The 8,257-nt window shown below is 31.1% G+C and overlaps 1 pseudogene; it reads left to right on the forward strand.

Moving 5' to 3' along the window:
* The first annotated feature begins 4,678 nt into the window (after positions 1 to 4,678).
* LOC112526246 lies at positions 4,679 to 4,807 on the forward strand (annotated as a pseudogene).
* The last annotated feature ends 3,450 nt before the right edge of the window (positions 4,808 to 8,257 follow it).

Raw genomic sequence — 8,257 nt, forward strand, 5'->3', positions numbered from 1 at the left:
ATTTCATAAGATTAAACAATGAAATCGACGGATGAAGATGGTTTGCACGGTTTACACAAATGAGGGCGGTTTTTATTTGATCACTCCTATATATATATATATATATATATATATATATATGCGAAAGATCGTGTGAAATGGAAAGTTAAGGTGAGAAGCGTGGGAAGAGATCTTGACTCTTGATCGCCTTTAATATTAAACCCAATCATCAATCAGACTTGATACATGGATTGATCTAGTGCATCTCATCCTAATATGCATCCATGTATGGAGATTCATTCTCACAAGAATACAACCCTTCATATGTGTGTGTGTGTGTCTAGAAAGATGTTCATTAAAGAAGTGATAAATATTTCGGAAGTAACAATTTGATTCTAGCCCTTTATCTGGTCAACATTTGTGGCTTTAACTGTGAGGTACTGGATAATTTCTCGAATGGGCATGCGGAAGATAGAGAGTTAGTTTCATAACTTTTATAGACGACAAACATATTCATATGTGTACTTGAGTAATTCACATATGAACTATATATTAATATGTAATCCCGCTAATTTAGTTTACATGTGAACTATTTAATTGATTCACATATGAACTCACCGTTTGATATGTGAATCAGTTAATTAGTTCACATGTGAATCACAAGGTTTCAAATATGAACCAGTTAATCAATTCATATGTGAATTGGTTAAAATAATTCATATGTGATTCACACGGGTTCACATATGAATATATAGTTCATTACACAGGTTCATATATAAACTCGTTTACCACCTATTTGTAAAAGTTACGAAACTACCCTCTTTATTTTTCGTATAACCGTAAATTTTAATCAATTAAAGATGTAATTCTAAACCAGTTGTCAAATTTGATCTTAATCATATAAAAGACTAGAATAACAAAAAAACATTTTTTTAATTTCGGAACATGTAAAAATAATACTTGTATTTTAATTTAAAAAAGAAAAAGAAAAAGAAAAAGAAAAAGAAAATGAAAGGCGTTTGGTTTTCATGGTTCGTTACGCTAAATTCTCACTCCTCCCCATTTCCAGTTTCCACCACCTCTTTCTTTTCTTTTTTAAGTTATCTCTCTTCCCTTTATTTTACGTTACTTCCTTATTTCATTACCATTTCACACTTTTCAAATATTAGAGCAAAATGCTTTTCCTTTTATTTTCATTTTTTTGTACCCAAAATCATATAATAAAAAGGAATATTACAAACAACCTAATGATCGAGCTACAAAGTAAAGCAATGATTAGAGCTAATAAAAGATGACCCGATGTCGTATCATGAAATGTTTTCTTATTGATTTGTCTCGACACTCATTCGAACTTGCATCTTAGAAAATAGCATCTCGGTAGACTCCGACTTGTTTATTAAGATCGTGTTGTTATGGTGGCTCCAAACCAAGTAGCTGCTAGAAGGGTAGTCTCAATTCGCAATTCACAATGCAATGATCTTTTGTCTCGGAGTATCATTACATCTTAGGCAAAGAATTGTATCCAGATCGGTTCCCCGAGAGCCGATCACCATGGACGACACGCCATATAAAGATGGTGATCTTTCTTGGTACAAGATTGTTTGTAGCGTATGATAACTTGGATGTCACGGTTATATATGAAAAACTTTTCATAAATATTTGTAAACAAATATCTACATCTCCAAATGCTATAAATTCATAAGATTACCAATCAAAATTTGAAACTTTCTTATTTGGATTGATGAAATAATTGTTATTTTAATTACATAAAATAAAATAAACCGAAAATAATTGCATTTTGATACATATAATTTCACTTAAATTAATTATTTTTTATAAATTAATAGTAGCAAAAGAAAGGGACAAGAGTAGTGGTCAGAAATTAGATATATATATATATATATATATATATATATATATATATATTCACAATTATTGGTGGTGCCATCCATGGTTAGGGTTAGTAACCGGCCTTCGACCTTTCAAATCCAAACAAATTGCTTTCAATAACTTTTTTAATGATCCTATCTATTTACATCTAATTTTATTATACGTTATAACTTTTATTTTATTAAAAAAATAGTATATATATATATATATGTATGTATAAGTATGAATAATAAAGCTGTGACACAACGTAATTATATGCAATGTTTTAATTTTATTTTATCAAATAATATATGTACATTGGCCTTCTCAAATAAAACGGATTATATTTTGGCTTTTAAACCAACAATAATAATTATATAGAAAATAGAAATTCAACCATGAATCTATCTAATTAGCTTACGTCTTTTTTTCATTTAATTTTTCTTCCTTATCCATTTTTCAGTCTATGTCCACTCATCTTGATGTCTACCTACAATTAATATATAAGTTTTATAGAAAATAATTAAACCAGATTCACAATACATATGAATTAATGCCACCTTTCTATAAACGTATTTTCAATTTATAAGATATGAAGCATATTAAGGGATTAATATATATTACAAACGTATATAATCACTTTAATCTAATATTTTTTTGTTAATTAAGCACACACACACACATATATATATATATGTATATATATGTTTTAATTTGCATGATTTGTTTTGTTATGAAAATATTAATATTAATATTAATATTAATATGAAGGGAGCATAGGAAGAAAGAAAGAAAGAAAAGATATGGATGTCAGCCACTTCTACTTCTTGGATCTTATCTCGTCTTTGGGCTACCACCCACCTTTCAATAAAGTCGAATCATAAACTCAAATTATAATACATATATATATAAAACACTCATCATCAACTCCAGCTCCAAGTTATGTATATGTATATATATGGTGCCACGTGTTTGCATAATGATATATGTTCATTCAAGTTTACGAATTACGAGTGATGTAATGCAATTTTGTCTTTTAATTACCATGAAAGTATTGTGAATAATATATGTATAATTAATATTATGTGAGAAGCTAAATAATTTATGAAAAGGTAAGAAATATCAATAGTATATATGATTATATTTTTTTTGGATGCGCTTAATCATATATGATTAAGTGTCTATGTGTTATTAATGCAACATGTTTTTAGTTATATATGATCATATTTGTGTACGGTGTTGTAATCATATATGATTAAGTTTGTATATAATGTTGTAATCATATATGATATTAAAACTTCTTGTATTTTTATGAAATGTTTAACTTGTTTGATAACATATCTCTATGTGTGTGTGTATATATATATATATATATATATTGGAAGGTAGTAGAAAAATGAAGTAAATTGGTAAATTTGGAGAGTGGGGTGAATGATGGGAATTAAGTGACTTGGCATGGACGTAAAGGTGAATTATAATATACACGACATGCCTCGTACGCAGGAGCCACAAATCAACGTGTGTGTGTGTGTATATATATTACTCTTTGCTTAAACGGCCAATTAAGCACTTATATATACATTTTACTATCATGTTCTTGGGAAACGCCATAGTGACCGACCGTCTAATAAACATCGCATTTGGTCATACACTAAATCACCAACTTTATATACATTTGTATCATAACATACACACACATACACACAACATGATTAGTTATAATATTAAATGAGATTAATTGGTTGGTACTTGTGAAATGTCAATAACACCCTTATAACGCCTCAGATCTCAAAGCAACAGGCAGACACAATAATTTTGAATCCAACTTAAAACAATTGTGGTAGTGGAATTCATCCACTTGAACTCCTGATGCCTTTGTCAAGCATGCCTACAATCTTTCTCCTTATAATCGACGATGTGGAATTCACCTAAGATATTATAAACACCCTCCCCCCTCGAGGATTCATCATACCGATGAGGTTTGCCCACTGTCCCGATAATACAAGGATCGCTTCTAATACCATTAATTTGTAACACCTCAAGCCAAAGCAACATATTGGCTTGATAACTTTTTATCCAACTTAAAACTGTGGTAGAAGTTATCGATAATCCACAACTTGAGAACTTATAAGAAGCTCACAATTCTTATATTCTATCCATATGAGACAAGTCATTATACAGCCCCTTATTGTAACTAAGTTTTGGTTTGGTTGCTTAGTAGTAAATCCTTCCTTTCCATTTTCAGTTAATAAAGTAAAGATATTGATAAGCAATTACCTGATAACTGTATGTATATTTTATTTTATTTTATTAAGTTTAAAGGTTAATTAGATTATAAAGGGATATTAAATGTTTATAAGAAAAAGTAGTAAGATAAAAGCAAAGAAAATAAAGAGGAGGCGTGCGGTGGATGGCGTGTAAGTGAGAGAGAGAGAGAGTAGGGAGGGGGCAAAAAAGTAAAGATGCATCATAACATCCATAGTCGCATCGCATCGCATGTCAAAGACTGGTCAACTACTTTCAGTCAACCCTTTTCAATACTCCTTCATGCACCACCACCACCACCTTCTCAATCTCAATTACCTAAATTAATTAAATGTTTTTTATATTTTTAATTCTTTTAACTATTTATATAAAAATATATCTTATTTATAATCATTTTCATCCAATCTTTTTTGAATCACAGCAAATATATTAAAAAAATAAGAGTACAACACCGACCGTTAAATTATTGCAAAAAGTATCAGCAGAAAACAGGCATGATGATTTGTCCTGCATTGTTGGTGAACGGTTCATCAGCCCCGTTCGAAGCACGAGATTCCCCATAAAAACGAATACATGGACAAGATAAATGGACGATCAATAGCGCTCATGGTCTAGGTAGGTGACCTCCATTGCACTTGGAAGGGGTGCTCACCTAAGGTTGGCCCAAGTCGTCTGAGGTTATGTTATAAAATACAAACGAACAAATGGAGCACGACGACTAACAAAAGAAAAAACTAAATCATGATCAACATAAAACGAACCAACAACAAGCCAAAAGAGCCTAATTAACCATTTGGGTTGTAACACCAATCAATCCAAGAATTGTTGAAGCCCTTTACCCTTAGCTTAACCGTAAAGCCACTTAAACGAAATCAGTTAAACATTGAAAACAAATTCTAATATAGAGAAGAATTTTGAAATACACTGACTACATGCGCATTTTCGCATTACCATCCGATCTTAATTGAACTATTCATATGTATTTTCTTTTGTTAATACAATTTTCATTTTTTGTTTTAAAAAGTCATATATTATATTGGATAATAAACATCTTCATCTTTGTCTCTTTTTTTTTGTGGCATTTAATTATTTTTTACAGTAAATTAACAAATTCTCTAGAAAACGTAAGTCTCAGATATTTGAATGCATATTTATACATATATATTATAATTTCTTATAGAAAAAAGGCTTGATAAGGTATGTTATATGAACTACCATCGTCATTGATTGTATGTAATTAATTTTACTGGTTTTTCTAATTTATTACAATTTTTATGATATATTTTAATTCATCAATTGTATATTTAATCCAAATTGATTTAATATCCACTACTAAATATTCATAGAAACCAATTTTTTGCAAAAAATTAAAAAAGAAAAGAAAAATGGGAATGAAATTGGAGGTGGCTTGGAGTGTACACATTGCTCGACTCCAAGTAAAGATTGTAGGAAATGAAGGGAAAATGAATCACGTGCGCCGGCGTGTGCCCGTATCTAAACTGACCCCTAATTCGAGATTCTCAATCCTAAGGAACTCATGGAATACCCCTTAAGCAACATCCTCTTTTAATTCCATTTTAGAATTAAATATTCAACAAATTCTCTTTTTACTTTATATCTACCCATTATTCTTTGATACAAGTGCATTCGTGTGTTTGTATCATGTAACCCATGTGCATTTTTATATATTTACAACATAAACGTATAAACCAAGAAGGTTATCACACCAGATATGTTGTATGCATCAACTTGTTGGGAACCAAAAAGATTTGAAGGAAAGTTAAAAGTTGCAAAAATGAGGATGCCCAACAAGGTCTGTCGGATGGTTTTGGGAGTTGAACATACGGATTATTTGAGAGAGGGAAGTTTGCGATTGTTTGCTCACATTCATAGGAGACAAATGAAATCATATGTGAAGGAGAGAGAAACTGTGACAGTCAAGAGGGCGAGAAGGACATGCGATGAGCAACTGACGCTAGACATGATGACTTTAAGTCTTCATAACGTTGTAACTTTAATACAAGGTATGGAAATGCATTAGTTGGATAGCGGATTGGGAGTGGCGATCTATTGCTAGTGTAGATGGGAGCTGAAGAGGGTAGGGGCTAGGGTTAGGGTTAGGGTCAGTGAATCGGTTGTTAGTTTACTTGAGTTGCATCTTATACTATGGTTGTGTGATTCTTCTTCTCACATTGACTATGTTTTTTGTACCTAATTTTGTTTGTATTTGTTGCATAGTCCTAACTCACATTTCAAGATTGTTCTGCTCTTTATGACAGAGATCAGATCTGTGTACATTTAACTCTCCTTGCACATCTTACATTTACATAAATATACTAACTTATTTGGTTTGGTTAACGACACAAACGTACATTAAGAATACCACAAAAGGTACACCATACCCACCTTTTATTGAATAGTGCGAGATGAGTATCGTTGTTAAAACATAAAGTAACTCATTTATCTAGAAAAATCCTCAAGGTTTTCAATTTGTTTTGGAATTGGTCCACATCTTAACGTCTGTCCAATCTAGATATTACGTTAACTACAAGAACAAAATGATTATCTTAATTATTTTTATCTTTACCATCGTTAAATTAAATTTTTTCCTCGGCCATTTTTAGTTAGAATGATAATTTTCTCTATCACAAGATGGCTATTTACAAATATTCACTCTCAGTGAAACCATTGCCTCGGTTCCTTTCACCAACTCCATACCTATTAACCTGCAATTCTTGCACCCCAACTCCGTTACCGTGAAACGTCACTATCTCCTATTAAATCAGTTGGCCTACAACCTCGATGCCCCAAAATGGTTAATTTGTATTTATTAATTAGTAGAAGAGAAAGGCGAAAGGTTTACGTAGGTGGGCATAAAAAGAAGATTGGGAGGGACAAGTTTGTTTTTCCTTTGTCCTTTGTTTGCTACATGTTATTTAATAGTTAAATAACCATCTCCTCTCATCTAAAACATAATGAATACCTTAAAGGTTTTATGTAATAGACGAAGTTTAGGTATCGCTTTCATTATAATCATCAAACCGCAAGGACCAGCTCCGTAGTTATTTATTTAGGAAAAAAGACATAGGCTTGTTAATTTCATCGATTTGGATCATCTAACTCAAAGCATACTAAATACAAGTTATGTCGGAGAAATTCTTGAATGTATCTTCATACATCTCAAAAACAACTCTATTATATTTATGGTTTGGGTTCCGGTGAGAAGAAGAGTTGATTTCAAAAGTATAAAAGGGATCTCCACCATTAGGATGATATGCACCGAAATGAGATGCACATGATCAATTCTCGTATCAAGTGCGATTCATGGATGAGTGTGTTTGAGATTAAAGATAATCAGTGATCCAAATACTTTTTTACGCTTTTCATCTTAACTTGTTTTCTCATATGATCCATTGTCTTACATTTATAGGGTGATATGCAAAAAATATATGACAGTTTGATTTAACAAACACATTATGCAACCAAATCTCGTAATTCATAAATGTTGTTGACCCAAGAGTAAATTAGTTGGTGAAAAATATCATTTACTAACATAAAATTTTAACAAATAAAAATTTAGGGGCTGTTTACCAAACGATTTCCCAGGTAAGTACTTACCAAGTCACATTACCTTACGGGATGAATATGATAAGGCCCAAGAATCTTATCCGATAAGAGCGAGACAAGGACCAAGAGTCTTGTCCGGTAAGTGAAGGCGGCGACTCTTATCACGATAAGAGCTTATCAGATAAATTATTGTATACGGTGCCTTTTTGGTGGACTAAAATCTTATTCGGTAAGTAAGTAATAGTATTAAATTTTACCCATAAGTACTTACTGAGTAAGTTTTTGGTAAACGACCCCTTAGTCCAAACATTTAAAAGAGCATTTGCTACACGTAGGTTTTAATACTATGTTTGACAAACTTGTTGATAAACAAGTAAATGATTGACAACCTAGTGGGTAGCTGGTAACTGATAAACTATTGGTGAACAAATAATGTTTGACAAAAATTAACTTATAAGCATCCAAAATTAACAAAAAAATGGTATTTTGAGAAAATAGTCAATTACAAATATTTCATAATATAATTTAAATAAATTTTCAATAATATAAATAACACAAATTTTTAATAATATAATAT

Source organism: Cynara cardunculus, assembly GCF_001531365.2.
Source record: "Cynara cardunculus var. scolymus isolate 2C chromosome LG 13, CcrdV1, whole genome shotgun sequence".
In the NCBI taxonomy this organism is placed as follows: domain Eukaryota; kingdom Viridiplantae; phylum Streptophyta; class Magnoliopsida; order Asterales; family Asteraceae; genus Cynara; species Cynara cardunculus.